Raw genomic sequence first — 22,465 nt, 5'->3', positions numbered from 1 at the left:
AGATTCTCAGTGAGCATTTGTTGAAAAGAATTACTAATTTTCTAAAAATTTTTATAGACTATTTGATGTTTATAAATATTGAAGGATATTTGCTTTGTGAATAACTATGTAATTCAACCAGACATTTAACTGAAAATACTTCACACCTTCAAGGCTAAGATTATGAAGGGTGCTTATAGAGTTTTTTGAGAGGGAGAACCTCTCTAAATTAAAGTACAAGAAAGGATTTGTACACGAGAGCTACCACATTTTTATCCTGCTGTGACTATTAAAAGCTTTGAAGATGAAAGATCTTTTCTAAACAAAACACATTTATTTCATAACATGATTATTATGCATAATACTTTCTTTGTTTATTCTTAAAACCTCTGAGTAACTCTTTACAACAGCTGCTTATGAAAGAAGTATTAATATAGGATTTTGCTTTTAGCTTTTTATTGACACCACAGAATTTTTAATGCACCATATTAGCACTGAAGGGTTTCCTTAAATTATACTACGTAACAAGTGTAAAATATGTTGCATAATTTTTTCTTAGTATTTTACTTTTAAAGACATTATACCTTATAAAAGGTGCTTTATTTATTCAGCTTTCTTCTCTGTGGACGGTAATTGGTTTAAGCATTGTGCCAAATTATATAGAGAAGAAAATATCTGTTCCTTCCATGGCTAAATTTATTTCCTGGCATCACTTGGACACTAGAAGAACCTGGATCATTTTACTAAGTGCAATAATACCCAAAGGAAAAAGTTGGTAAATTCCCATCATGCCGTATTTCTAAATAGTTTTCAGGAACATCAGGAAACCGATCTTCCTTCCTTTACTTCTCCTGCCACATCCCCAAAGGAGGACCAATTAACTAACCAGTCACCTGGAAATGTTCCAGTATTTCTCTAAGTAAGTCCCGCCCTGCTTGCAGTTATGAGTGGTAAGATTATGCTAAATAAAGGTCCCATGCTCCGGGAGCACGTATGACGACACTTAAAATATGTTTATGTCCCTTTAATTGGGCTTTCCTCCTTGCAGGAGGCTGGCATTATGCAGACCAAATTAAGTCCCCTCCACTCCCCCAACAAAAACATGCTAGAGTTGCCATATCCCAGAAATTACCTAATGAAAGCAATTATCAAACATTCCTGCATTGGAACACAGCTTCAGTCCTGTATTTCTTTGGAGGCTTGGATGTGGTTTTCATCTAGGCTACAAGTTTTTCTTTCTTATTTAAATTGACCTTCTCAAGATGACATCCCATGATGATATATTACATTACACAGAAATATTTCTACTGACCTTAGCTTGATGAAAAATAAACATGTTGATTTTTTCATCTGGTTTAAATACTATGTATCTATCAAAGAAGTTACTTTATTGGCACATTGCTCTTTTGGATGGCATTGGGCCACATCAAATCAAATCCCCCCTTTTTATGCTAATAGATTAAAGGAATAAATCATATTTTAAATTAATCCAAAAGAAAAACTAGCCAAGACATTTGTTTTGGTGTTTTGTCAATGACTTTAAAACATATAAATGGTCAAGCATTTTGTTTATCAAGTCAATGTTCTTAGAATAATTTCTATTTTTGTTTTATTGTGTTTGTTTTGTTCTTTGAATATTATGACTTATTATATTTGAATATATCTAAAACCATGAATACATATCTTTGTTATATATATGATTCTTTTTGTTATATATGATGTTTAATGAGGTAACTGGAAGTAAGTTACATTAAAGCTTAATTTTAGCAAGGCACAAACATTAAATATGAGTTATTGCTCAATATGATTATTTTAATTTTTTTAACATTTATTCATTTTTGAGAGACAGACAGAGACAGAGCATGAGAGGGGAAGGGGCAGAGAGAGAAGGAGACACAGAATCCGAAGCAGGCTCCAGGCTCCGAGCTGTCAACATGGAGCCTAACGCAGGGCTCGAACTCACCAGCCATGAGATCATGACCTGAGCACAAGTCAGATGCTCAATTGACTGAGCCACCCAGGCACCCCTCTCAATATGATTATTTTAATAACAATTTATCTACAGGCATAAGAGAATTCTCTTGTTTAAGAATGCAAAGCAGGACCCAGTTCTTAGCCCCCCAGGACAATTTAACAATGCTCCAAAGTTGTGGGGAAAAAAAAGGATAATAATCTGGCATTCACACAGAGAACAACTTCAATTATTAACCACTTCAAATTCTACTGATTGATTGATTGATTTAATTTATTTATTTTAGAGAGAGAGAAAGAGCACCTGTGTTGGGGTATGGGGGCAGGGGGAGAGAGTGAGAGAGAAATCCCAAGCAGGCTTCGAGCTCAGTGTGGAGCCTGACACGGGGCTCAATCCCATGACCCCAGGATCCCAACCTGAGCTAAAATCAAGAGTCGGACACTCAATTGACTGAGTCACCCAGGTGCCCCAACCACTTTACACTCTTATTGGGAAATCAAGTGGAAAATAAAATGCACACAGAAAGACTGAAAGATATGCAAAAGACGGTAAGGAAGAAGACAGAGAAGAGGGAAGAAAAGACAGAAGAAAAAAAGGAAAGAAGACCTCATAATTTTCCATCTTAATATTGATGTTCACATCCAATGTACCCACCCATGAAAGATTTCTCACCATAAACCCAGTCCATATTAGAAACGTCATTGTCATTCTCAATACCTCCTTCCACACCACCAATCCTTTCTAAGTATGCAAATTCTCCCATTTCTATCACTGAAAAGCTTGTATAACTGCTCTTCTTCCACTTTTTCAACTTATTTCGCTTTAAATCTCGTGATCTATCTCTGCAGACTCTTAAGTGATCTCCTCTTTTACTACAAATTCAATCCTGTCCCCACTGCTATCTCCCTAAATATGCACTTGATCGTGTTATTTGCAGACCAAAGACTTTGAGAAGGTACCACCACCCTGCTCACCTTTTCCATTGTATTTCCTCCTATTTCCTTTGTCCCTGGTGTTTTAGCCAAATCACAAAATTTCAGCTCTACTGCAGTTGCTGTCCCATCTAATTGGTATGCTTGTCCATATTTCTCGTCACTGGACTCCCCTGGTCATCCTTCAAAACTTAGCCTCGGACTCAGCCAGCAAAACCAAATTCTCCTTATTCTGTACCTCAAATCACTTTGATTTTTCCACTGATATATTTTTTTCATCTTTTAGTAAATGGAAATGGATCGTGAAACTGTGACTTTGGAGTGTGTGTAAATATAAAATACTCTTTCTCTAATTACTGACTTCCACCTGTGCTATGTCACATCTTTCTTTCCTGTCTCTTATATATCAAAACATATTCCATATTTTCCTGGTCATTTTGGTTGTTAAAAGTGTATATCCAGTCTAGTCCAGTTCTTCAAACTTGTATGTGATTTAATATCCATCTGCACCCTATCTCCATGCCAGATCTTGGCCCATGGGAACTCAAGTAGGTTATTGAGCTTGATCTGCTTTTTCATTCTTTCCTCCTCTTTAGGTCCTAGCTCCTTTGTGATTTGGGCCTGTCTAAAAGGATGGGATGAAAAGGTCAAACAGTATTTACTTAACGGGAATAAAATTGCAATTGTTGCCTCTCAACTATCGTTGGCTTGCGGAGGATACTCTTCTTTAAGGGCAATTTGTGGTGCCTTCTCCATTGCTTAGGTCACTTGCAGGTAGGATTTTTCTTCTGACTTAATCTCTTGCACCCTCCCATTGGAACTGGTACTGAATTTCATGGGTGGGGTAAGGGCAGCTTAGCCAACGACTTTCCACAGAGAAACTTATGAATCTTTGTCATGCCGAATGGCAGTGCAGAGGTAGAGAGGAGCTTGCTGCTCCTTTTCTGACTTTTTCTTTCTTACTTCCCCTCTGTCTCCAGTTTTCCATTTTCTCTTTCCAGTGTTAATGTAGGCTCAGAACATTCCACCAGGTCTGCTACATGCACAACTAGGGCTTAAGTTACTAATCTTCCTTCATGCATAAACACATAAACTTTACAAATGATTAACGTGCATACTCTTTCCTAAGTTTTGGTATAAGAGGCAAGTATCTCCCTCCTCTCTCCAAACAACTAGCACCAACTCCAATTCAGTAATTCAAAACCCTGATAGAATCCTCTGATCCGTATAAATCCCCATACGTAGTCTTCTAGTTCAGATAGACAGGGAAAGAGAGGATTTAAGGAGTGGGGGTGGTGATTTGGGGAGCAGAATTCTGGAGATCTCTTTTCTTCCTTACCAAATGAAATTACTCCGCACTTTCTATTCTCCGAAATTCCAATATCATTTTCTACTTCTGAAAAAAAAGGAGATTTTCTACTCAGCAACCTCATCATAGGCAATAATTATTTTTTCTATGAATCAATGAATGGGTGAATCTGTCAATAATCAGCCTTCTAAGTTTCAATCCTTAGAACGCATACTTGAGGAATGGAAGTTAGTACAGGGAATTGGGGAACTCATGGAGTTTTCTGAAGTGCCCAGGGAAATGAGTTTGGAAGCTATACAAAACCAGGAACAACACAGACATTAAGTAACCACTACTGCTTTCTTGAAATTGTCATAATAGAAACCCACTGCCAATCTGCAATATCTACCACAAAACAAATCTTTGGTTACTCACTCCCAAACATACCCATCTTCCCATATTCATAAGCCAATTAACAACTCTAGCAAAAACCATGTGAACCTGCCTAATAGATTGTAACTATTCATCATAGAAATGAAATATCTGTGGAAATTCTCATCTCTCAAAAAAAGTGTAGATCCATACATAGTCTCACTACATACCACATCCATTGTTAGTTTTTGTTTGTTTGTTCAGTCACAATCTCTACTTGCTACCCTCTAGTCACTGTACTAAATTATATTTAACTTTTGTCCACATAAGGAAATACGTTTGGAAAAATATGCATACACCTAAGTGTATATATAACCGAGTAAAGAAGAAATTATGGATGCCTACTATGACTTTAATTTTTGGAATTTTTCACAAGGGTTTGGTTTGTATTTATAACTTTTTCCCAGTACACTATGCATTTTTCATTTGCTCTCAGGAAACATCACTTGCTAACTAAATCAAGACTTTTTGCCTGTTGGTTCAGCCAACTGATGGTGTGAAAGGCCAACAATTGGCTCGTTGATTTTCTCGACTACCCATTCAATTGCAACGATGCAACCATTGTTAGAAGTATTGATTCCTTGTCTTCAGCAACTTCATAATTAGCACTGTATTAGGTCACAGGAATAGGAAGCAAACATTTGAGCAGTGGGTCATTTTAGTGCTATGGGGAAAGTATCATGAAAGTGCCACTCTTTCTTCCATTCGTTAGTTTCAAGACTCATGCATTCTAATTGTGGGGAAAATATTAGCATACATTGTTTGCTGGCTAGGAATCTGTTCTGCACTTTGTAGGACAACATAAAACACTTTAATGAATTGTTTCCCATCTGGCTACTTATTTCTCTTAAATAAACATTTTATTTTCTATAAAGCAATTGGTAACTTTGTGATCGAATACATTTTTAAAACATTTTTTTTTCAACGTTTTTATTTACTTTTGGGACAGAGAGAGACAAAGCATGAACGGGGGAGGGGCAGAGAGAGAGGGAGACACAGAATCAGAAACAGGCTCCAGGCTCCAAGTCATCAGCCCAGAGCCTGACGCGGGGCTCGAGCTCACGGACCTCGAGATCGTGACCTGGCTGAAGTCGGCCGCTTAACCGACTGCGCCACCCAGGCGCCCCTCGAATACATTTTTTAAAAGTTAAAATTATTCCCATGGGCACTTAAGAGTTTCCTTCTTTTGTGGTAAAATGAATTCCTTGGTCGGAAGTTATGTTTTGTTTTATTTTGTTTTGTTTTTGGTGACCAAAAAAATAAGAAAAGAAGTAAATCCATGAATAATATTGCTGGCAGAAACAAGTGAGGAGGAAAGAAAAAAAGCAATACCAAGAATAAGTCAATTTCAATGAGGACAAATCATTGTACTTTCAAAATAGAAACGTCCAACGTAACTGAACTTCTCCCAAAATTTTAGTTGGCCTTTCCGAATTGTTACGCTATAGTAACTGTTCTGTGTATGTCCCTGCTCCTGGCAGGTTGGACACTCAAGAACAGTAACATAAATAACACCCATGAAGAGGAGAGCCTCAAGTTTATAAGCCTACCTTGATACTTTGCCCTGGCTATCATGGCGGTTTGTTCATGATTACATAGAATAAAAACTGGGAGAGTACAGAAAGAGATGATCTGACCAAAAAAAGTGAATCTTTCAACAGATGACTGAGAGATTCCTCTACAGACAGGGCCATCTGCTGATCATTCACATGGGGCACAGATATTTCAAATTTGGGACCCATTTACATAATTTTCCTTCAAACCTTGTCATTAATCTTCCAAGTATATTCCTCCATATCCCTGATCATCTGGCCCAAAACTAGCTACAGCACATGAATTTAAATGGTGCCACACCCTGTTCATCACTCCTAATTAAAGTGGAAAAAACATCTATACTCAAAGTGTTGCCTACTGGAAGGACTTTTTTATACACTGTCTTCCAGAGACAATCAGAGTAAGAATAAGACAATTGTATGTCTATGTTCTCCTCTTACTCTGAATTGGTTGCAGGATAGCATGCAGGGCTGTCTACAACCAGGTTTCGAATCCATTACCTTCAGTTATTAGACATGGGGAACTCCCTGACGCTCTTGGTAGAGGTGGAGAAGGAGATGACAATGGAGTGGGCATTGGCGCATGGAGGAGATGAGCACCTGCTCATAACCCTTCCTAGCACCTTCATCCCATACATACCACTTCTAGGTTTGCCCAAAAGGATACTTCTGTACACTAAATCACACAGACCACAATGAGAAGCTCAGGTCACAAGATTACTCGGTGTTTTATGAACAACCTCAGAACATCTAACAGGGGCAAGAGCTATTTCTCACAATACTATGGTACACGCCCCAGCTTTGCTTCAAAACCTAGGAGCTGAGCTATGATTCTCTTACTGGAGCTTATTACTACTTCCTTTCAGCATCCCAATCTGTCACAGACATCTCAAGCATCACTGAATCTGTTGAGTCTAAGGGCTAAGTGTCAAAACTGCTTATATGACTGCCTGAATAAACTAGAAAGTCTTTTTCTGTGTTTAGGCCCAATTAAAAGCTGATAGCATAATTATCCAATAAATAGGTTGAAATTACACAAATGCCAAATATCACATATGTTGCCTCTGAAATCCACACTAGCTTACTTTTCAAATACTAGACAGAGCAAAATATAGTGGTTTTACTTTGAAAACAAATTTTCAATATGCTCCAGAGTACGATATCTTGGAAAATTTGCTGGGCTTTTGAGACTTTGAATTTCCTTAGTGTATATCTCCTTTTTCCTGCATGCATATGTCTAATCAAAGCATCTATGTACCTGCTATTCTTTGCTCCCTAGATTCTATTCACATGTGTTATCAATGAAAAGGACTGATTTGATGGTCTGGGAGACGTTGGAATGATGAGGCTCTCCACAGATGAAATTATGGCTCAGAGTTAGAAAAATGACATCTATCTAAAGTTAGACACTGAAGGCTTAGCATTTTCCCAGCCAAGTGAAATAAATTCTTTCCAGTATTCTTGACTTATTGGAATAGAAAGGTGGCCAAATCAATAACTGCATATCAAGTGCCAAGGTGCATGATGATACTTATTTGTTTCATTAAAGGGTCATGTAGTACATAATTTTTAAATGTGTTATTTTACAATATTCTACTCCCATTCTCTAGGACCAAGCTGTCTCCAAAAAACCAAGCAGGTGACTTGAATTGGGAAAGATAGCTCAAGAGTCATGCATCATGTGAGCCAAGGCTAAACTTTACTTGTATCATTAGCTCTTCCTGAACAAGAGAAAAGTTACTTTCTTGGTATGCAGAAATTAGCAATAACTGTGTCCAGTTTCCAACAGTCAATAACATTCTAGTTATATCTCTTTTCCACTGCACAATTATTTTGATAAATGGTTGTAAGTTCTTTTGAAAGAGGTTAGGAAAAGATCTTACTTTATTTATTTTTATTTGCTAATGTTTGTTTATTTCTGATACAGAGAGAGACAGAGCATGAGTGAGGGAGGGGCAGAGAGAGGGGGAGACAGAGAATCAGAAGCAGGCTCCAGGCTCTGAGCTGTCAGCACAGAGCCCAACACAAGGTTTGAACTCACAAACCATGAGATCATGACCTAGCTGAAGTCAGTCTCTCAACCAAGTGAGCCACCCAGGCACCCCAAAAAGATCTCATTTTAAACACCTGTAATGTTTTGAACATCTTCCTCAAACTCTTGTGGATTTGAAATTTGTTAAGCAGCCCTGAATCTCTAAACTTACTCAGTCCTGGCAATTGAGTACATGGCAAAATAGACTATTCTGTGGTTCGATTCAGGGTCTGTTTCTTGCTAGACCTAAAGTAGCTTCCTTTCCTTTCCCTTTTTTTCTTTTTCTTTTTCTTTTCTTTTCTTTTCTTTTCTTTTCTTTTCTTTTCTTTTCTTTTCTTTCCTTTTCTTTTTTTTCTCTTCTCTTCTCTTCTCCTTTCTTTTCTTTTCTCTTTTCTTTTCTTTCTCTATTTTAAGTGAGGGAGACACTTATAGAAACCAGGTAGGATGTTAGGGGCCTGCCCATTTATTTTGGTACCAAAGACTCCATGATAAATTAAAGGTCAACAAAGACCTACATGGGCCAAAGTATTTTGATTACCATTCTTTCCCTGCTGCCCATCATTATAACCATGCCATCTTGTCTGGCACTGCAATACTGATATTTAGCCTCTTCCACTATGAAATAAGAAAATCCACTTCAGTGGCAGCATTTCCTCCCCTCATCCCAGGTTACAAAGGACAACTGCTATAGTACTTTTGAAAGATACTGGTGCTCTACCAAATGCCTTGGAAAGCAGCATATCCTTTGGGATATCATGAGGACAGTATTTGAAGGTAGATGGATAGGATGTACATAATAAATTCCCGTTTCTCTAAGTTGTTGCATTCTTTCCTCTGCATTCTTCCATAAGGAGTTTTTGCTATTTATATTTAATTTAGTACAAGCCTCTTCTGAGACCTAATACAGGTCAAGTAATTAAGCAAATAGAATCCCTCTCAGCTGCTCTTTCTAGAACAAGGGGAGCAGAATCTTTGGGAAGTACCTTATAAAAATAAATTCATTAGTAGTATACTTCTCTGTCTTTTGCCTCAGAATCCATTTGAACTTCTACTCAACATATTTTTGCAGATCTTTCCCAACTGATGCATTAAGTTTTCCAAGGATTTGAATTCAATCAACCAATCATTGCAATTTAGCAATCTCAAAATTAAATTCTACATCTTATTTTTGGTGATATCAGTGTTGCAATTTTGGAAAATAGATTTATTTCTATTTCTTCCTCTTCCTTCCTTCCTCACTTCCTCCCTTCCTTCTTCCCTTCCTTCCTCCCTTCCTTCCTTCCTTCCTTCCTTCCATTTTTCCTTTTTTTTTTTTTGTTCAATCATGAGAAACTATTTGATAATTATGTTTTTTTCCATAAGGTCCTTACGGCACTTAGAAACAGCCAACTTGTGGCACCTGGATGGCTCAGTCGGTTAAACATACTGCTCTTGATCTTGGCTCAAGTCATGATGTCACAGTTTGTGGGTTGGAGCCCCATGTTGGGCTCAGTGCTGACAGGGCAGAACCTGCTTGGGATTCTCTCCCCTTCTCTCTCTCTGCCCCTACCCACTTATGTGCTCTCTCTTTTTCTCAAAATAAATAAAAACACTTTAAAAAAAAGCCAAATCATGTCACAATATTTGTCTTCTTCCTCCCTCTAAAAATGATCTGTCAGAGTTTCCATTCAGTCTGCTAAAGGCCTTAACTTTATAAGGAAATTCATTCAAAATGTTGAGGGGGATAATTTAAATAACTATGTGACCTTGCCTCTCATGGAATACCAGTAAATCATCCAATAATACTAACTGAATTCTCAAACACAATCTAGGTTAGAAAACCAATTCTAACATTCATATCTTGAATTATATCATTTGTAAAAACTTTTATTTTGGTTAGGGTTCTTAGCTGCAGATTATTAAACAAAAAAAAAATCTCAACTGAGTAAAATTTAAGATCTAATTGATTTTATTAAAGAATTCATGAGGAGCGCCTGGGTGGCTCAGTCGGCTGAGCGTCCGACTTCGGCTCAGGTCATAATCTCACAGTCCGTGGGTTTGAGCCCCGCATCAGGCACTGTGCTGACAGAGCCTGGAACCTGCTTCAGATTCTGAGTCTCCCTCTGTCTCTGCCCCTCCCCTGCTGCCATTCTTCTTGTCTCTCTCTCAAAAATAAATAAACATTAAAAAATTTAAAAAAAAGATTTCTTGAATCAGGCAGCATCTAGGAAATAGAAAGAAGCTTCACTGATCTGTAGAAAAGGAAAGGTTTTTAAAGGTAGAGAGAGAGTGGGGGGGGGAAGGTAATTATTTGCAAAGAATGCATTTTTAGAAAAGTTGCCCTTCTCAGAGAAATGGAAAGGTTCTAGCAATAAATTTCTTGGTACTGGCCAGGAAATTCCATGTTGACTGATTAAAGTTTACATTCCTTGGGTGATTAAAACTGCAGTTTGTTTAGGTATTAAGTTTTGGTTTGTTGACATGGGGCCTTAACATAAGTGACTCCATTTGAGGCCTGTGTTTGTTTGTTTGTTTGTTTTGTTCTGTTTTGTTGTTAACAAGACAATAGTATGCACCTTTTTATCTTAATTTAAAAAAAGAAAAGTTTGTTAAAGCAATCTCTATGTCCAGTGTGGGGCTTGACCTCATGATCCTGAGATCAAGAGTCATATACTCCAGTGACTGAGCCAGCCAGGTGCCCTACAATGGTATGCACTCTTGACTTAGCTTAAACTTTCTAGGGTTTATTAAGAAGTTAAAAATATCTTAGATGCCCAGGAAAATCAACTGGGTTTCTACACATTCAGAAAGGTGAATGCCCCCACTCGTTCCGTAAACCACTGTTTAGCATCTATACTACTGGGCCCTAAGTTTGGACATTAGAAATGCTAACAAAGCTACTCCAAATATTTCCTTCTGAGGTGTGTTTATTTATGTATCAGGTTGGCTAGGGTAAGGTGCCTATTTGTTTGATTACACATTATTCTAGATGGTATTTTTTAGATGTGATTAACATTTACAATCAGTTGACTTTGAATAAAGCAGACTACCCTCCATAATGTAGATGAGCCTCATTTCATCAGTTTAAGGTTGTATAAGCAAACACAGGCTTCCCAAAGAAAAGGAAATTCTGTCTCAAGACTACAATGTAGAGGGACACCTGGGTGGCTCAGTCAGTTGAGCATCTAACTCTTGAATTCAGTTTAGGTCACGATATCACGGTTTGTGGGATTGAGCCCTATGTTGGGCTTTGCATTGACAGTGCGGAGACTTCTTGGGATTCTGTCTCTCTCTTTGCCCATTTCCTGCTCTCTCTCTTACACCATAAATAAATAAGCATTTAAAAAAAAAAGACTACAATATAGACATTCTGCTTGAGCTTCCTGCCTGCTGCCCATTCTGCAGATTTTGGACTTTATATTGCAACATCAACTCTTACATGATTTCTAGTCTACTGACTTACCCTACAGATTTCAGACTTGCCACCCTCTACAATTATGTAAGCCAAATATATATATATATATATATATATATATATATATGCAATAACCTAGCTGCAAAGCAATTCAGAAAATGCACCTGTTAAGGGAAACCTTCTTGTACTGTTGGTGGGAATGTAAACTGGTGCAACCACTCTGGAAATAGTATGGAAGTTCCTCAAAAAGTTAAAAATAGAACTACCCTATGATCCAGCAACCACACTACTCAGTATTTACCCAAAGAATACAAAAACACTAATTCAAAGGGAATACATGCACTCCAATGTTTATAGCAACATTATCAACAATGACCAAATTATGGAAACAGCCCAAGTGTCCACTGATTGATAAATGGATAAAGAAGATGATCTATATGGCATGGAATATTACTCAGCCATACAAAAGAATGAAATCTTGCCGTATGCAACAACATGGTTGGAGCTAGAGAGTATTATGCTAAGTGAAATAAGTCAGTCAGAGAAAGACAAATATCGTACGATTTACACATATGTGGAATTTAAGAAACAAAACAAATGAGCAAAGGGGGAGCAAAAACCAGTGAGAAAGACAAACCAAGAAACAGACTCTTAACTGTAGGGAACAAACTGATGGCTCCCAGAGAGGAGGAGGGTGAAGGGATAGGTTAAATAGGTTATAGAGATTAAGGCATGCACTTGTCATGATGAGAGCTGGGTGATGTATGGAAGTGTTGAATCACTATATTGTACACCTCAAACTAATATAAACTGTATGCTAAGTAATTGTGATTTAAATAAAAACTTCTTAAAAGTGTACCCCTGTTAACGTCCCAGCCTCTTAGAAGAAAAGACCACATGGAAGGGGAGTGGGAATGGTAGCTAGTGCTTCAATCTTTAGTACTGCTACATAGATACATGATTATTTATTTATATATCAGCTTCCCCTGGTAATCAGTTGGCCTTGAATCAGTATTGTAACCTCGCACCACCCATCAAATCTGGCCATATACTTCATAACATACAAATAAATAAGATATCCTAGCCCCCGATTTGTCATTTACAAATGATTTAAACATTTAATTAGTTTCTGTGTGTTTACTTACTTGATGATATGATGCCTATATATCTTTAAGAAAAAGAAAATAAATAAAATAATTTATAATCTCTATTTTGAGAAAACTGAAGGAAAAAAGATGACTCATTTAACCTAAGTCATTTGACAATTCAACTTAAGGAAGTAACAGAGCCTGGCCTAGAATACAGGTTTTGTGAGTTCTTGATTAGTGTCCTTTCCACTCTACCGTGCACAAATAAACATTATAACCCACAAGGAAATATTCACCTAACTACAGCCTGACTTGCCCATGTGTAAATAAACCAAGGCAACAGGAAGAAATGTGGAGTTGAGGCAGGGGAGATTGCAAACAGACAAAAGCTCTCTGGAGAAACCTCAAACTTCAGTGCTTTATGTAAGGATGAAACCCATAGAACATATTCTTTTCCTCAAATGTTTAATTTGTTATTCTTTTATATGTAGAAATTAGACAACATTCCGAAAATCTAACAGCAGTCTGTGCTCTTTCTCTGAATTCAAATAGTCCACTTTTATTGAACATTTTACTAAGCTTAGATAAATCAGAGAGATTATCCAAACGCATTCAGCTCATTGTAAAAAACACCAGAGAGACCTTTAAAAGGATTGTAAACACTCTCAATCAAACTAGTTCTCACAGAAAATGTGTTAAAGGACACAGGACACAGTTAAGAAGCTGGAAGCGGGATCCATTTCCACAGCTACCATTTAAATTCACTCTTTTGTTACCTCCATCTAGAATTCTTTAACAGCACTCCCAATGGCCTCCCCTTTCTAATCTTCCTTCTCCAGTTTGACCTTGAAACACTGTTTTTAGATTAGTCTTGAAAAAATACCATGCCATTCTACTGTTAGGCAAAGTGATGAAGGACTGATAGCCAAAAAATCTTGGCTTGGGCTCCTAAACTCTGGTCTTGGGCAAAATATACTTTTCCTGAAAATACTATTCTGAGCCTGTGTCTCTCTGTTTTTCTGTCTCTCTTTCTCATCAATTAAACTGTTTCATAATCCCTTCCAAAAACATGGTTCATATTATAATTAAATCAAGTGATTAATTTGAAAAAAATGTTAAGCACTTTTAAATATTCCAAAATAGAAAATAATAAAATATTTTGAGGTTATCAAGCCAATAATCTAAACTCAAAAGTCAACAGATAGGCTATATAAATTTTAATTGTGACCATATTTGTATTCTGATACATCATTTTCTTTTATTGGTGAACATCTGTGAAAATAAAATTAATTTTGTCCACTTTTAAATAAAACATGATTTATTAGTTCAAGGTCAAATTCCTCAAATTATCCATTATACTCATTAACCATTAGAAGTCTTATTTTTAAAACATTCAGTCTTTATTTTAGTGTTCTTTTTTTTTTTTGCTTTTCTATTCTCTCCACAAGTACACACGTGCATGTATACAGACACACACACACACACACACACACACACACAAAATCCTCATGTTAGTCATAATGCATTTATTAAATAAATGATGATATAATCTAAGTATTTGAAACATAATAGTAAGAAATGTTTTTAAATATTATTTTAAAAAGACAACTTGTTGACTATTATGTACCTATGTTATGTACCTAGGATTTAAACAGTCCTAAGAAGTTCAAAGGGTGAAAATGATTGCACTGCGTTAGAATTCTACAAATCAGAGCAATATTCTCCAATAAAATAAAGGTGCTTCTATTTTTTTAAGTGTATTTATTTTGAAATAGAGAGAGAGGGAGAGACAGCGTGTGGAAGGGACAGGGAGAGAGGGAATCTCAAGCAGGCTATGCGTTGTGAATGTGGAGCATGTGGGGTTTGAACTTACAGTAAGATCATGACCTGAACTGAAATCTAGAGTCAGACACTTAACCAGCTGAGCTACCCAGTTTACCCAAAATAAGTAAATATTATTGTAATGCCATGTTATCAGTAGCTTTATTATTATCCATCTCTTATTCTTCCACAAAGAGCTCAGACCACATTGTCAAATTCTACAGCTAGGAATACATCTTTAAAAACACATTTAAGGTGGTCAGCTATTATTATGTAAATAAAGACATCCATATTCTTACTTATTCTACACTTCACCTCCATATAGGATAAACTCAACTTAAAGAAAATATGTAGCTAAGATTAGCATCCCTAGATTCTTTTATGAAATTGATTCAAGCTACTGACCAAAATAAATGGTCTGCTTCAATAACATGCCATTACTTTTCAATTGTACTGGTCCCAACTTGTTCTTTTTATTAAACAAAATAAAAACTTGTTTATCAGATGAATTGATGTAGTTGTATATAGCTCTAATACATTTTTCGTGGCTGACTAGTATTTCCTTGCATGAATATACCACAATTTACTGGCCTATTCATTTATTGATAGACACTTAAGGCATTTCACTCTTGACCTTTATGAATTTGCTGACATGAATACTTTTGTAAGGGTCTCCTGGTACAAATGTGCCAAGATTCTCTAGGGTAAATATGTAGGCATAGAATTGCTGAGTCATTGAGTGTATGCATGTTCAGATTTACCAGGCACTGCCGAATGTGTATGTCCTACTTTGTGTGACTCTCTCAGAACTGTCTACTCATCTCAGGTCAAATCACAGGGGGCACGGCAGAGGCCCTTGGGGCCAACCCGCAACCTTGCTTGCTTTGTCTTATTTGGGTTGATGATTTCCTTACATTCTGGCCATGGAATTTTTTCAAAAATATGTTTATTTATCCTGCATGTTATATACTACTGTGGGAGAGTTTTAAGTTTGGTTGTCTGTTTGCTTAGTTTACCCTAACCACTCTGCTGAAAATGTAAATTTAGGTACAGTCTAGTCAACTCCTCTTGATTTATCTTTATCTTGCATCACTTTTTGCCCTCACAGATTATCCGGCTGTCATTTCTACTTTTAGTTTTAAGATTTTTTGAAAAAAAAATTACTTCTTTTCTTTCAGATTCCATCTCTAATTCTCACTTTCTTTTTTTATTTGTTCGGTGGCTTGCATTACTCTTCGGTGCGTATTATGCAAATTCTAGAGTTGCTCTAACTCTTTCTTCATTACAAGGAACAAGTATCATAGATTATGTGGTGATAATTGGCAGTGGGCAGAAGAACAGTCATTAAAAACAAATACAAAATGTAACAGCCACAGTCCAAACAGGAGATAGAATCCACATCATAATTTGAACAGTGAGTGTTTAAAATTAAGAATTATTAACTCTAACAGGGCCCTGGCACCTGAGGAGTATGGATAACTTTAGACAATAAAGCAATAGCAGATAGAAGAATCAGCCCGCACTCCTAGGACTATGATAATGTGTGCAAAGAAGAGGCTTCACATCCACAAGTGAGCTCCAGAACTTGGTGAAGAGGGTCTGGCCAAGGTACCTGAATGACAGAGAAAACACTATGAAACTATACTAGAGGGACTTGCTTGAAATCTGCCCTCTGGACCTTGCCCAAAGTCTCCTGTGTTGCAAGAAAAGTTGTTTGGGGTAGGGTGTCTTGCTGGAGACATTCTGTTACAAAACTGTCCAGAGAAGGTGCAGGGGGAAGCTGTTTGCCATTGGCTGTTGCTGATCCTGGGGCACTGAGTTCTCCCAACAATCAGTAAAAGGACCTTCAGTTCAAGAACAGAACACAGCTCTGCCACCAGCAAGACCATAACCTTGCCGAACCCTGAACAGTGGACCAAGTTAAGCTGATGGACCCAAACTCCTCGCTCATAGAAACTATGAGACAACAAATGTATGTTGGTTTTAGCTGATACGTTTGGGGTAATTTATTATGCAGCAATAGTTATTCTTTGGAAGCAGTATTTTGACCCTCTGTAACATTATTCCTGGAGCCTTGGCTAATCTTGAATGTAGCTAGTGGAGAAGAATCCAGGTTTTGCCACAAGAGAGGGATGCATCTAGAGTGAAAGATTGTAAATATAAAGGCATCAAACACAGGGCGAATTTTCCCCATGAGACATTTACTAAATTATGAAGTTGAGTAAGACAGGAAACTCAACACTTAAACCACAATTCTCTAAAATACTGAGCTTCATTGATGGCAGCCTTTCATATTAAGAAGCAAAAAACCACTGAGGAGATGCTTCACAGTCATAACATGCTGTAACTTGAAGTTCCAGAAGAGATATAACCTAGAAAAGGGGACAAAGAAATATAGATTGACTATTACAGCTTACTCTCTGATTAGATTGAGATGGTTAGTCACCTACTCTGTCTGCTAGGAAAATAAAAATGTGAAATTCCTTATGGTAATGTAGTATCACGTGAGGTCTCTACAAATGTTTTATGCAGTTTCTGGAGTTCAATTATAGTAATTTAATTTTTAAAATTCATGTCAAAAGAAAGTACAAAATTATTAAGCAAACAAACCCAAAATAAAACAGATTTACAGATGATCCAGATCTAACCAACAAGGATATAATTACGGTTAATTTGTTTAAGAACATACAGATAAAAAAGGATAAAACAGGGTAAAATATTGAGAATTTCATAAGGGAATTAGAACCTAAAAAATATAATAAAATAGAACTTACAGAAATGGTAATAGAATACATGAAATGGAAAGTAGATTATTTTAATAGCATAATAATCTAAGAGAAAGAGAATTAGTCAGCTGGTCAAAAGAAAATATTTATGCTGACACAGAGAAGAGTAAAAGGAAAATACAGAGAAGAGTGTAAGAGACCAATGGAATATAAAAGAGTTGCACTAGCTGTAATTGGAGTTCTAGTCGAAGAGAAAGAATTGGGCAGCAGGAAAAATTAAAAAGAGAATGAGTCTTAAAATTACTAACTAATGATACTAAGTCACAGGACAGAAATCTGTGCATATACCCAGAAAGATGTATAACAATCAAAGCAAATCAAGTAATACACTTCAGTACATCATAGTCAAAATAATGAAAAGGAAAAGGAAAGAAAGAAACAAAGAGAGAGAAGGATAGAGAGAGAGAACACGTTAAAAGCAACCAAAGATAATATAGACATAACATTCAGGCACCTGGGTGGCTCAGTTGGTTGAGCATCTGACTTTAGCTCAGGTCATGATCTCAAGGTTCATGAGTTTGAGCCCCACATCGGGCTTTCTGCTGCCAGCCTGTCAGCATAGATCCCACTTAGGGTCTTCTGTCCCCCACTCTGCTGTCCTCCCCCCACTGTGCTATCTAAAAAATAAATAAATATTTTTTTAAAGAAATAGATGAAACATTCAAGAGTAACAATCTGATAGGTAGCTGAAATATTATAAAAATGTAGCAACCAGTAAACAACATGTGGCATCTTTAAAGTGCTGAACACAAGTCAATGTCCCTTCAAAATCTTCTGCACTGTAATTATTTCTATAAGTATGAAGACAAATTAGAGATATTTTTGAATAAACGAAAACTGAAGTAAACTGTCACCAAGAGACCTATATTTAAAAAACGCCAAGGGACAGAGAACAAACTGAGGATTCCTGGCAGGGAGGTGGGTGGGGGTATGGCCTAAATAGGTGATGGACATTAAGGAGGGCGCTTGTTGGGATGAGCACTGGGTGTTATATGTAAGTGATGAGTCACTAAATTCTATCCTGAAAACATTATTACACTGTATGTCAACTAACTTGGATTAAAATAAAATTTAAAACAAAAGAAAGAAAAAACATTTTAATAAAATATTAATAAATAAATAAACAATACTTTCATGCATACATACATACATACATACCTCAATAAAGCTAACGGGCATTATTTACTCAGAAGGAAATGATACCAGAAGAAAAGACAGAGAAGCAGAAAAGAATGAATAAAAACAGCATAAAATAGAAGTTAAGATTGTATAAAAATGAGTATGCTGTATAGAGTTTTAAATATATACATAATACAATTCTTGAAAAGAAAAACACTAAATAGGGGATGAGGATAAATGGAATTTGTAAAACTTATCATTTATATTAGGTTATGAGAAGTCAAGTGTGCATGTTGTAATACCTTGAAGTAAAAATATTTAGTGTAAAAAATTTCAGTAAACTGAAAAAATAGTGAAGAATTGTATACTAACACCTTAGTAGAGAAAAAGTTAAACAATAACAATAAACATTACATTAATACAAAAGAAAGCAACAAAGGAAAGAAAAAAGGAATGTAAAGCCCCTAGTAAAAATAGGAAACATGTAGTAAAATTTTAGATACAAACCCAAGTATATCAATAAATTAAATGTAAATGATCTAAATATACATACAACAAAGGTTTATATTAAGAATCTATAAAGTACTACCACAAATCATAAGGACTAGATAGAAAACCAAAAAGATATGTACAAAATATTTATATAAGACGATCTGTGCTATGCGACTTTGTTAAGTTTACTTAAATATGCCATTGATAGAGTTCTAGAAAGATAGTCATCAAAATCTTAGAGGTGGTTTCTACTGTGTCAACATTTAAATGATGTTAATGTATTTATTATACAGTTCTTTACTATATTTTTTATATATTAGCAATATATACTTTTTTATAATTTGGAAAACACTTATTTTTATTATATATTCACCTTGTAGGTCTTGTCTTCATTTCCCAACAGCTAAACTTGTGTCAAGGCTACGTAGGAAAATTATTTAAGCCTCTTCCCTCATTAATAACCCGTTTAAGTTTCTAAAAAATTCAATTCTCCTTCCCAAGGAATTAAATCAGATTCAATAAAACTGATTAGCACCTTACTGAACATATTGTACTTCCATTTTAAAGATGCAAAATACCTGAGGCACAGAATACCTTCATTAGAGCTGCGTTAGTGACAGAATTTGGTTAAAAGCATTGCATGTATTTCTCTTGCTTAGTGTGAACCCAAGTGCTGTGAAACATGGGATAAAAATGGTTCTCTTATAAATGGAAATAAGCTAAGGTAGAGTAAAACCTATGGTCAAAAACTTACAAGTACTCCAGAGTGAAGTTGAATTTCCTCTCTATAATCCTTTACTGATAGGTTTATATATAAGTTTATTAGGTTTATCAATCTTCCTTAACACAGTTACATGCTATAAAACATCTGGTAAGGAAAAACAGAACACAGTATTTGACTTAATGCTAGTACAGTCAGGATATATATTTCTTATTATATTAGTAACAGACACAATTCCACAATACAATAAGTAAAAATGTTTCCCCTTAAAAGCAAAGTACTCCCTTCTTGGAAATAAATTACCCTGGCGAGGACCATCATGGGGCTCCCGAGAATAGGTAATTCACTTCAAATGAATGAACCCTCAACCAAAGGGAGAGTGCTTCTCCTGGTGAATTTTAAACTGTCGTTTCACTTTCTGCCTCAGTTTCCTTATTTAAAACATATGGTAATACACAGCCCTTTTACAAGTGGGGATAATACGAGTGTATTAACAGGCAAGTTATGAATATATTGACACAGATTTAAATCTCCCCAAATGACAAATCCCATACACATGCTGAATAACAGACTCCAGCATTAAACTCATCTGTTTTTTTATTCACACTAACTTCTCAGCTTTGTCTGAAACACACCTATGTACTAAACAAAAATCTCCCTGTATTTTACCACCTTAGGAACATCACTAGATGAGTATCTCTTGAGCTGAATACAAAGTATTCTGGGGTTGTTGGGCTTTTTCCCCCTACTATAAAAAGACAATAACTGTTGGGGTCCTTTCGGTTAGAATGAGCAATTGATGTCTTTTTCAATTGTGCCGTACTTATAAAATTGAGCAGTTTATATTCATCTGGGTGCTTTGTTTATTCACTTCTGTGTGAGCTATTGTGAACTGGAACTTTAACATGTAGTTGCTTTTCCCATTCTTTAGTGAAAAGATTTGTAATGTGCACCTCCCCCACAGTACTTGAAAAATATACACTTTATTGACCTATTATTGGATGTTTTGTGGTTCCTGAGACGATTTTATATAATTACATTGTGAATTCTGGCTTGAGTTCAAGCATCTTTGAAAGTGAAGTTCTGATTACTGACTTGTATGCATAACATAAGTAGGAGTAAATGAACACCTCCCTCAACCTTCCCCAGACACTCAGTTCTAACCTCATCTCCCCTTTCCTTTGCTTCCCTTTGAAACATGTAGAGTAAGGTCAGATTGTATTTGAGCATTTGGTAGTTAAGGATGTGTTTTATTTCCTTCCTCATTTGGCACCATTTGTTGTATCTAAACAGGTAATCTTTCCTCTTTGAGTCACCAGAAACAAAACACAGCCTCTCAGAAAGCGTTGGAGACTTTTAAAGGACCGTTACTCTTCTAGACAGTGAATACACTGCTTCCGCAGAAAAAGAAAAGTATCTTGTCTCTCCCTGTCTCTCTCTCCCTCTCTCTCTTCTTCCTCTCTGTCTCTCCTCCTTGTATCTCTCTTTTGCATTGCATAATAAGAAATACTGTTGTATTATATACACTGATGGACCTTTCAGTGCAGAAAGGGAATGCAGGAAAAATCCACCAAATGCTGAGTGCTAACTAAACAGACCTCATTTCATCAAAAGGTTGCAGTTAATAGTAAGAGACTCACTAAGGTGTGGCATATGCACTCAAAGCCTTTGAGCAGGATGAAATTGAGTTGAATGTCATCTGCTTTGCCTATGGACTATATGACATGCAACTTACAAAGAAACGTAGACGTGAATCTCAGTTTTTATATCAATAAAATGGGAATAATAAATTCTGCCTTGAATAACTGTTTTTCTTTGACACTTCTTCCTCGTAACTTTTGAACATAGACGTTCCTCAGACAAGGTGTCTCATGTCTCTGCGTGTATTCTGACCTGCTGAAGGATATCGTCCACTCGTGATGTTTTCACCCCATCTTTACACCATTAACTCCAAAATGTGTATCTACAGCCCAGACATCTCCAGACTCTGTCTATGTATCCCCACCAGCCTACTTCACGTCTCCTAAAATTCTTAATTGTATCTCAAACTTAAACCAAACTATGGATCTCCCTCCTGACCTACAGCTGATTCCCTTCTGGGGCACCTGGGTGTCTCATTTGGTTAAGCATCTGACACTTGATTGCAGCTCAGCCCATGATCTCACAGTCATGAGTTTGAGCCCTGTGTCAGGCTCTGCAATGAGCATGGAGGCTGCTTAAGATTCTCTCTCCCTGTCTCTTTGCCCCTCCCCCACTCACTCGCTCTCTGTCTCAAAAGTAAATAAATTAATGAATTTAAAAAATGGATTACCTTCCAACATTCTTTTCCTCAGTGAAGAGGAAATCCTCCAATACTTAATTCAAAAACTGGAGATAACTGGAGTTATCTCGGACATTTGTCTTTTAAATGTCTCTCAAAATCTGTCCAGTTGTGTCTGTCTTTCTTCCAACAAACTGATTCCAAGAATCATCACTCTGTGCCTCCCTAGAGAGACACAACAGGTGTTTGACATTTTCACGCAGTGGGTTTTTTTTTGGTTTAGGGGGTTTCTTTTATTTTAGAGAGAAAGGGGGAGGGAGAGTGCATGCTGGCGAGAGGGTAAAAGGAAGAGAGAGAGAGAGAGAGAGAGAGAGAATCTCAAGCAGGCTCCATGTTCAGCACAGAGTGCACCTCAGGGCTCAATCCTATCACCCTGGGATCATGACCTGAGATGAAATCAAGAGTCAGACACTCAACCGACTGCACCACACAGGCACCCCCACATAGTTTAATACTCCTTACAATAGAGTGATCTTTTAAAACGCAAACCTGATTGTATTATATTCTGTCTTAAAATCCAATTGTGAAATAGTTAA

The 22,465-nt window shown here is 36.6% G+C and overlaps 1 long non-coding RNA gene across 1 annotated transcript; it reads right to left on the bottom strand.

Annotated features, from left to right (window-relative positions):
• Positions 1-16,464: 16,464 nt before the first annotated feature.
• LOC122489034 lies at positions 16,465-19,738 on the bottom strand. Its single transcript, XR_006298802.1, has 2 exons — positions 19,643-19,738; positions 16,465-16,863 (listed from the first exon to the last, which is right to left on the bottom strand). It is a non-coding gene; the product is annotated as an uncharacterized LOC122489034 (long non-coding RNA).
• Between the last annotated feature and the right edge of the window lie 2,727 nt (positions 19,739-22,465).

Source organism: Prionailurus bengalensis, chromosome B2, assembly GCF_016509475.1.
Source record: "Prionailurus bengalensis isolate Pbe53 chromosome B2, Fcat_Pben_1.1_paternal_pri, whole genome shotgun sequence".
Classification (NCBI taxonomy): Eukaryota; Metazoa; Chordata; class Mammalia; order Carnivora; family Felidae; genus Prionailurus; species Prionailurus bengalensis.
The sequence above is the reverse complement of the archived record's forward strand: the minus strand, read 5'-3'. Positions and strand labels throughout refer to the sequence as shown.